Source organism: Lucilia cuprina, chromosome 5 (assembly GCF_022045245.1).
Source record: "Lucilia cuprina isolate Lc7/37 chromosome 5, ASM2204524v1, whole genome shotgun sequence".
In the NCBI taxonomy this organism is placed as follows: domain Eukaryota; kingdom Metazoa; phylum Arthropoda; class Insecta; order Diptera; family Calliphoridae; genus Lucilia; species Lucilia cuprina.
This window is the reverse complement of record NC_060953.1, coordinates 13,349,283-13,357,503: the sequence shown is the minus strand read 5'-3', so window position 1 is coordinate 13,357,503 and position 8,221 is coordinate 13,349,283.

The following is an 8,221-nucleotide window of genomic DNA, read 5'->3' as shown; positions in this document are numbered from 1 at the left end:
AGTTCTGTTCTAGTTCTGTTCTAGTTCTGTTCTAGTTCTGTTCTAGTTCTGTTCTAGTTCTGTCCTAGTTCTGTCCTAGTTCTGTTCTAGTTCTGTTCTAGTTCTGTTTTAGTTCTGTTCTTGTTCTGTTCCAGTTCAGTTCTAGTTCTGTTCTGTTTAATTCCTTAACTTTTGTTGCATCAAAGTATGATACTTTATTCAAAGTGTATATTCAGTTATAAGTTTTCATTTTTTTAAACCTTACATCCTTTTCTATTTGTATAATCAAAAACCACTCATAAGTATTTGTTTAAAGATCAAGGCCATTATTTATTTAATTTTTTTTTGCATACTCTTTCTGCTTTTTAACAACATTGTTACCATTAGTATTGTTATCTCGTCTACATCAACACATCTTAAAACACACACGCACACACCGGCATTTACATTAGTATTTTCAGTTGTTCTTTCCACACGAATAAGGATAAAAAATATGAAAAATGTTCATCAAGATGAAAATGAAACCCTTTTTTATGATTGAAATTTACCAAACAAAAGAGCAGACCAACCGAAAAAATTCATAACATTCATAAAGTTCTATGTGACTCGCATTGGCATTGAGTTGACTGCACTTCCACCTTTTTGCTAGCAAACTCCCTGAGCCGTATATATGACCATGATAATGCCAAAAGTAAAAGTTTCAAGAAAAAAGAAAAAAGCAAGGAACAAATAATAAAATTATTGTATACAGCTTTTAAAGTTAAGAAAACGAGAAAGTGGAAATTGAGAGATGATTTTATATAAAGTGACGAAAAAAGTTTTTTTTTTTTCATAAAATTTACGACTTTTTATATGGCTTTATTCAGAGATAGACAAGTGATTATTTTACATGTAGGTTTGCGGTTTCTGTCACGGATAGACAAAGTTTGCAAGGAAAGTAATGAGAAGGAGGTAGTGTACATTGAGCGAATTTGTGTTAGGAAATGATTTACGTCTATATGTGTATTAAGTTTAAATTTGTTGAGCTGAGTCCTAACGTTCATAGTAGCGGAATACTTATTATTTCATTATTTAGATTTGACGAAAATAATGTTACTGTATAACTAACTAACTAAATAACTAAGTAACTAACTAACTAACTAACTAACTAACTGAGTAACTAACTAACTAACTAACTAACTAACTAACTAACTAACCAACTAACTAAAAAACTAAGTAACTAACTAACTAACTAACTATTTAACTAACTATTTAACTAACTAACTAACTAACTAACTAACTAACTAACTGACTAACTAACTAACTAACTAACTAACTAACTAACTAACTAACTAACTAACTAACTAATTAACTAACTAACTAACTAACTAACTAACTAACTAACTAACTAACTAACTAACTAACTAACTAACTAACTAACTAACTAACTATCTATCTATCTATCTATCTATCTATCTATCTATCTATCTATCTATCTATCTATCTATCTATCTATCTATCTATCTATCTATCTATCTATCTATCTATCTATCTATCTATCTATCTATCTATATATCTATCCATCTAACTAATTAGCTAACTAAATGACTGACTCTCTGACTGAAACAATGTCTGTTTAACCACTGACTAACTGCTGAGCAGCTGAATTGCAAAAAAGAAAATATATAAATCTTAATTACCCAAATATTTCTCATTTGCTGAGTTGCATTAGTATCACCTGAGTTACGTATTTAAATACGTACTAACTTAGTACGTATTTAAATACGTTAGTTCCAGTTTATTAAACTAATTAAAAAATGATAATTTTTGTTTAGTTTTTTGCATTTACGATTTATGAAAAGAACGTTTTTAAAGATTAGATATTTTTTCAATTTTTTCTTTTGCTGAATATTTTATTCATATAAAGGCTATTTAAAAATGCATTAAACCTTACTTCTGCTGAATTTCATTTAAAGTAGCTGAATGATCTCTTTGCTTAGTAATTTAAGATAAACTAAAGTTGGTGAATAATATACATAAGTTTAGCTGCTTTAGGTTTAATAAAATTACTAAAATTTTTCTTATTTTGATTATAAATTGTATAAAAAATGTTTTAGATTTACACACCGAACAAATTTAAAGAAATATTTTTGTAAAACTTCTTAAAATAAATGTTCTTTTCTTTTAGAATAAAATTGCCAAATTCATGATTAAATTTTCATACAATTTTTTTCTTTTTTTACACACGCACACACACAGATATTAAGTATGTATGAAAATTGCCAAGAAAAATTGTATATTTTATGATTTGTTATAAATTTAGATGTCAAAACGTACAAACGGAAACCAATTTTCTCCCAAACGCCTACTATAAATGACAGCAAACATACATACATATGTACATATATACATACATATAAACAGACTTATACAAACTGTATAAACTGCCTAAAGTTATGACCAAATAACAAATAAACATGAAGGGTAGAATATAAAAAGCGAGAGGAAAAAAAATAAAAAGAAAATGAAAATATTAAATGAATGACAATCTTTCTATAAAGTTATAAAATATTATATAAATGTGGGTGATTGCGAAAGCAGAAGTGGGTGTGTGTATGTGTGTGCGTCTGTGTGATGTGTGTTTGGATTGTATGTATGAATAGCAATGCATATGTCAATGATAATTTTAATAGAACCAAAAAAAATGAAATAATATCCTTAAGGGGGTGATTTGCCACAGAGAAAAAAAGGGGGTAAAAATAATAGAAATTGTAAATGTATAATGTGTGTAATAGATGTGTAAAGATAAAACTGAGTTAGGGAGCATGATAACGATTACTAAGAGCCGTATCAATGATTAGAAATAGAACATTACACAGGCTGACAATTTTTTTAAACCATAGACCATTGTATACTTTTCTAAAGGACTGAGACCTTTTGAATCGGAATATGATCTTACAATATACATATCACATCTGGGCTTTGATATATTATTTCTTAAAAAAAAGAGCAATTTTGTCTTTTTTTGTGACTTTATAACGGCTTAAAAACAACTTTATTTATTAAATGTTGTATATCATCTGAAGGTCCTTTCTGTTTTCACTTTAAGCTTAAAAACTCATGATGCTTTTCAAAATTTTTTCTTTGAAAATAAGTTATAGATTGTTTTAAAATATGTTGTGGTTTCTACGATACCATCCGTTGAAATTGACGGATAGACAGACGTGATTAAGTCAAAATAGAAAGTGATTTTGAGTTCATTGGTATATTATCAGGAAGTTTTAGGTTCTATATATTTAGTTGTAATAAGCAATATCTACAAAGCATAATGTCCTTTGCACTACGGAAGTTTAGGTTTTAGAAACCATGAAAATACCAAAAAATAATGAGTTTTCAAGATTTAGCTAAATTCAAGACACCACATCTCAAATTTTAAATGTGATTGAGATAATCTAAGATCAGATTCGGATTCTGCATTGCTCAGTTCTTTAGTAAGGTCCAAGTTAAGGTAACGATATCTTGAAGAGGTAGGAAGAGCTAGGAAGAAATAATGGACCATTGTTAACCATTTCCAATAGGCTTCGTCTAAGGTACCATAGAAGATCATTTGCTAAATTTTATTGAACTATCTCCAAAATTGTGACTTGTAGTTTAATTATAACTTTTCAAGCCCTATTCGGGGGTTCAGTTGTATGAGGGCTTGGTGAAATAATAGACCGATGTTAATTATTTTCAAAAAACTTCGTCCCTGGGATATTAGAAGATTATGTAACAAATTTCATTGAATTATCTTCAAAATTTGAAGTTTGATTACAAAGTTTATATGAACGGACAGACAGACAGACAGACGGACGGACATAGCTAAATCGACTCAGAAAACGATTCTCAGCCAATTTGTGTACTTTAAGTTGAGTATAGAACTAATATTAATATACAGTACAAACATCAGCACAAACCCAATATATTCCCAACCACTAAAGTGAGTGTAGGGTATAAAAACTGCAGCTACATAGATACATATATACGAACCTAATAATTTCTTATTTTCCTTCTTATTTCCACACTTTTGACAAACCAAAATTTTGTGGTGTGACAAACAAATTGACAAATTTTCTATACCCTCCCTATAATTTTAGGCTTGACATATGTAATGAAATGCTAGAGAAAAAGGGTTTCATTATGGTTTTGTATAGCAATCATAACCACATATAACCCCCTTAAGAAATATGGTTTTTATATGGTTGTAAAAATTCTTACAAAAAAAACCCCGAAATGAAGAAAGATAAATAAACAAATAAATTGGCATAAGAACGGTTTTAGTGTTTTTGTTTTGGTAATATTATGTTTACTATAGTTTTTGTTATTTTATTTGATTGTGGCTGCTTTAAGGCAAATTAACTTTAAAAAGGGTAGAGGCAAAGAAGTTAGCAACCAAAATTGTTAGTTCTAAATATATTGGCAATCATTTAATGAAACTGAATATTTCTTTAAAACGGTTTACAAATGGACAACACTAAACCAATATATATTTCATTATTTGCTGGAAGAGTAAACATCGAAGTTATCTCAGACGATACAGAAATTGATGCTGTAGCTAGAAACTCAAAAATCGTCTATGACTGTTCACGTCGTATTATAAAAGAGAAAGGATAAGAATGGAAAGCTTCTTACAGATCCCATGAATCAACTAGTACGTTGGACCGAACATTATACAGATGTATTTAGTCCTTTTCGCGTTATTACTCCCGTTTTTCCAAAATATTAATAGCCAATGTTATTTTCAGAATTCTTCTGTTATTCCGAAAAAAATCCCGTATTAATACCCACTGTCTTAGCTTACAAACAAATTGAAACGGCTATACGGTTAAGCAAATGCTCAATTATTTGCGGGGAGTCTCTGTTCCTTGTTTAAAGCCATATGGGAAACTGAAAAACTCTAAAAAGAATGCATTCAGGGAACTTTGGTTAAAAATCTTTAAAACACTGCAACAGTAACAAATGTAAAGGAATCATATTGTTATTCGTTATCTTCAGTAGATAATGTGTTGGTTTATGTTGTATCGCACTAAATTTAAGCCAAATTTCGAACCCAAAAAGCAGGATTTCAATTATCCTGCTATAACTACATTCAGTTTTCGTTAACCAATCAAATACTCGGGAAATTAAAGCAACAACTCAATTTTGAAGTTTAATTCGAGAAAAACTAAATCCATAAAGGATTTAGTATATCTGACTGTATCGACGATATCGATGAAAAGCTCAGGAAAGCTTTCGAAACCAATGAAAATGCAACATATCTGCTAAGAGTACTAGCGAAATCCTTTGTAAACCGCCATAACTGGATCTCTAACTTCGAACTATATAGAAGATGTGAGTATATATCAATTGAAAGGAAAACTGCCTCTAGTATATGGAAACACACACAAATATTATTGTCAAGCAAACTCTAGAATGAAAATCATAAAGAGCTCAGTATACAGGTAGATCCATAGGTACATAACGTATAAATTTCACGAGTAAAATAAATTATTTTATTGCTAATCTTAGCTTATCAGACATTTAAGAGAAACAATTTTTTGGAAATTTGTTAAAGGTATGTCTGATAAAATTAATGAATATTTAGATCCCAAAGATATCTAGGGTCTTCAGAAAATTTATTTCAATAGACACATAGACAGATAAGCAGATATGACTTAATAGAATCCGATATCTTTAAGGATTCAGGATATATACACATATATACTTTATAATTTTGGAAAAATATATTTTGTGTTTATAGTTTCCAAGTCCAAGAAAGTTATATTTTGCTTCGGACTCCATTAGCTTATTTTAATGACAACATCACACAGTTTCATTGGTAACATATTTCATCCTGATCTACTTTGTTTTTATAGACAAGCAAGTGCAAGAACAACATTTACCCTACACTACTTTAGTGGGGAGGGATTATTGAGTTTGTGCTGATGTTTGTAACGCACAATAATATTGGTCCAATAGCCAACTTAAAGATTCATTCTCTGAGTAGATTTAGCTATGTCCGAACGTCTGTCCGTCCGTCTTTCTGTCAGTCCATACATGTAAACGTTTTAATCAAACTACAGGTCGCAATTTTAAAGATAAATTTATGAAAGTTGGTACATGATCTTTTATTGCCCCAGGGACTAAGGCTATTGAAAATGGTTAATATCGGCTTATTATTTCACCTAGCCCCCATACAACTGAATCCGCCGAATAGGGCTTTTAGGTTGGTAATTATGGTAAATATGCTCGTATCTCGACAAAAAGCTGCAAAACCAAGTTATATACTAGCCTTGATGACCCTCATGAACATAATACTTATAGGGCAGCATTTGACCCTAGCCCTTACGAAAAGCCTAGTTCAAAATTGCAGTTAAATGTCAATAATTTTATTCAACATTAAATGGCTTAAGTATATCTGAGGCAAAGAACAATACAACTCAAATGCTTTATTATTAAAACTACTTCTCGACCGACTATAATTTCTCACTTGTTTTAAACTGATTTTAACACAACTAGACAGAAAAACAGACAGACGGACGGACGGAGAGACAAATAGACATTTGAAAACAAACTTAACTAAAAAGGAAAAGGTATGGACATACATCGCTAAACCGACTTCGATATCTATAAGGAGTTACAAATTATATATTAGTACTTTAAGGTCATGGCTCCTTTAAAGGATAAAAAAAAATATTTGCTCAAAAAGGCTCATTTACTATTCAATTGAACTTAATTAAAATTTTTACTTTATATATTTTGAATGACCTAAATCATGTACGAAAACATAGGATAATACCGAGATTTTTTTTACATTTGTATCTGTTTAAATATATTTATATGCACGTATTGTAAATCACATAAATAAGCTTCAATAATTCGGCTAAATTCTAAATTATATGGGAATCCTGTGCATGCTCTTATTGATCCTGCGCCTTATGTAAGGTCCTATTCAAAAACTTACTTTAACATTATTAGCTTCATATTACAAGTTTAGTATTGAAAATCGTCCGAAGAATATTTCTTGCGATTCAAAATATCTCTACCAAATTTTATACGGATCTGTCCACAATTGACTCGTCTGCCCATATGAGGTCCACTACAGAAAATGACTTTGACGATCATTACTGGCATACGGTTTAATGGTGAGAGACGAAAATAACACTTTAACTTGTTAATTTTGTATCTAATCAAGTTTTCATAGTGTGTATGGCGTATACATAATATTACAATTAAATATCAAGTATACGTATTGATGATGTTAAAAAAAAGAGCAAAAGCCAATAATACAGAGTACATACACATACACGTTTATTGTTTTTTAATTATTGTCTAAGCCAATTAATTCTCTTAAACGAAAACAATACAATAAATTTATGTTAAATTTTGTAACAATTACTAAACTATAATAATTACATGGAATTATTAGTAAAAATTACTTAATACAAAAGATTTTCCACAAATTCCTAATAATACATTTGTATTTAATAGGAATTAGTTTAATTAATCTATTTTATAATTATAATTTATGAAACAGATAGAAAAATTGTATCGATTTTCTAAATAAAAGTTTAGTTTTAATAAACAATGCTGCCATAACTACTACAAAAGCTAATGATATTGAACATTAACATATGTTTAATACATACACACATATGTTTGTTTATATGTACTTATGTATGTATTTGTTTATTACATTTAATTAAAATTAATCATATGCTAGCCTCAATTGTATGAGTAAAATGTAATAAATTTGGTAAATAACTCACTCACATTTTTAGGGGAGTTTTGAATAGGAAACCATACAAATACTTTTGTTTTGAAGCAATAAAATGCTAATGTTTATGCCAGCATATGTAGTGGTTAATAAATATTAAATCATATTAATAAAATTCATAAATTAAATAAAACAATAGGGAGGTTATTGCTATCAAAAAGGAAAACAAAGGTTAAACTGAAGGTAAAGCTTAATTGTTAGTGAAGTAAAGTAACAGCAACTAACAGATAAAGGGAGTTGAATTAAGTACAGTAAGAAACTATAGTCGGGCGAGGCCGTCCACAAAATACCCTACACCTGTTACAAAAATAATTTGCGGTTTAGTTTTCATAATAAAGCATTTAAGCCATTTATTGTTGAATAAAAGCCCTATTTGGGGGTTCAGTTGTATGGAGGCTACGTGAAATAATGGACCGATATAAACCACTTTCAAAAGGCTTTATCATGTGACAATAGAAGATCATGACA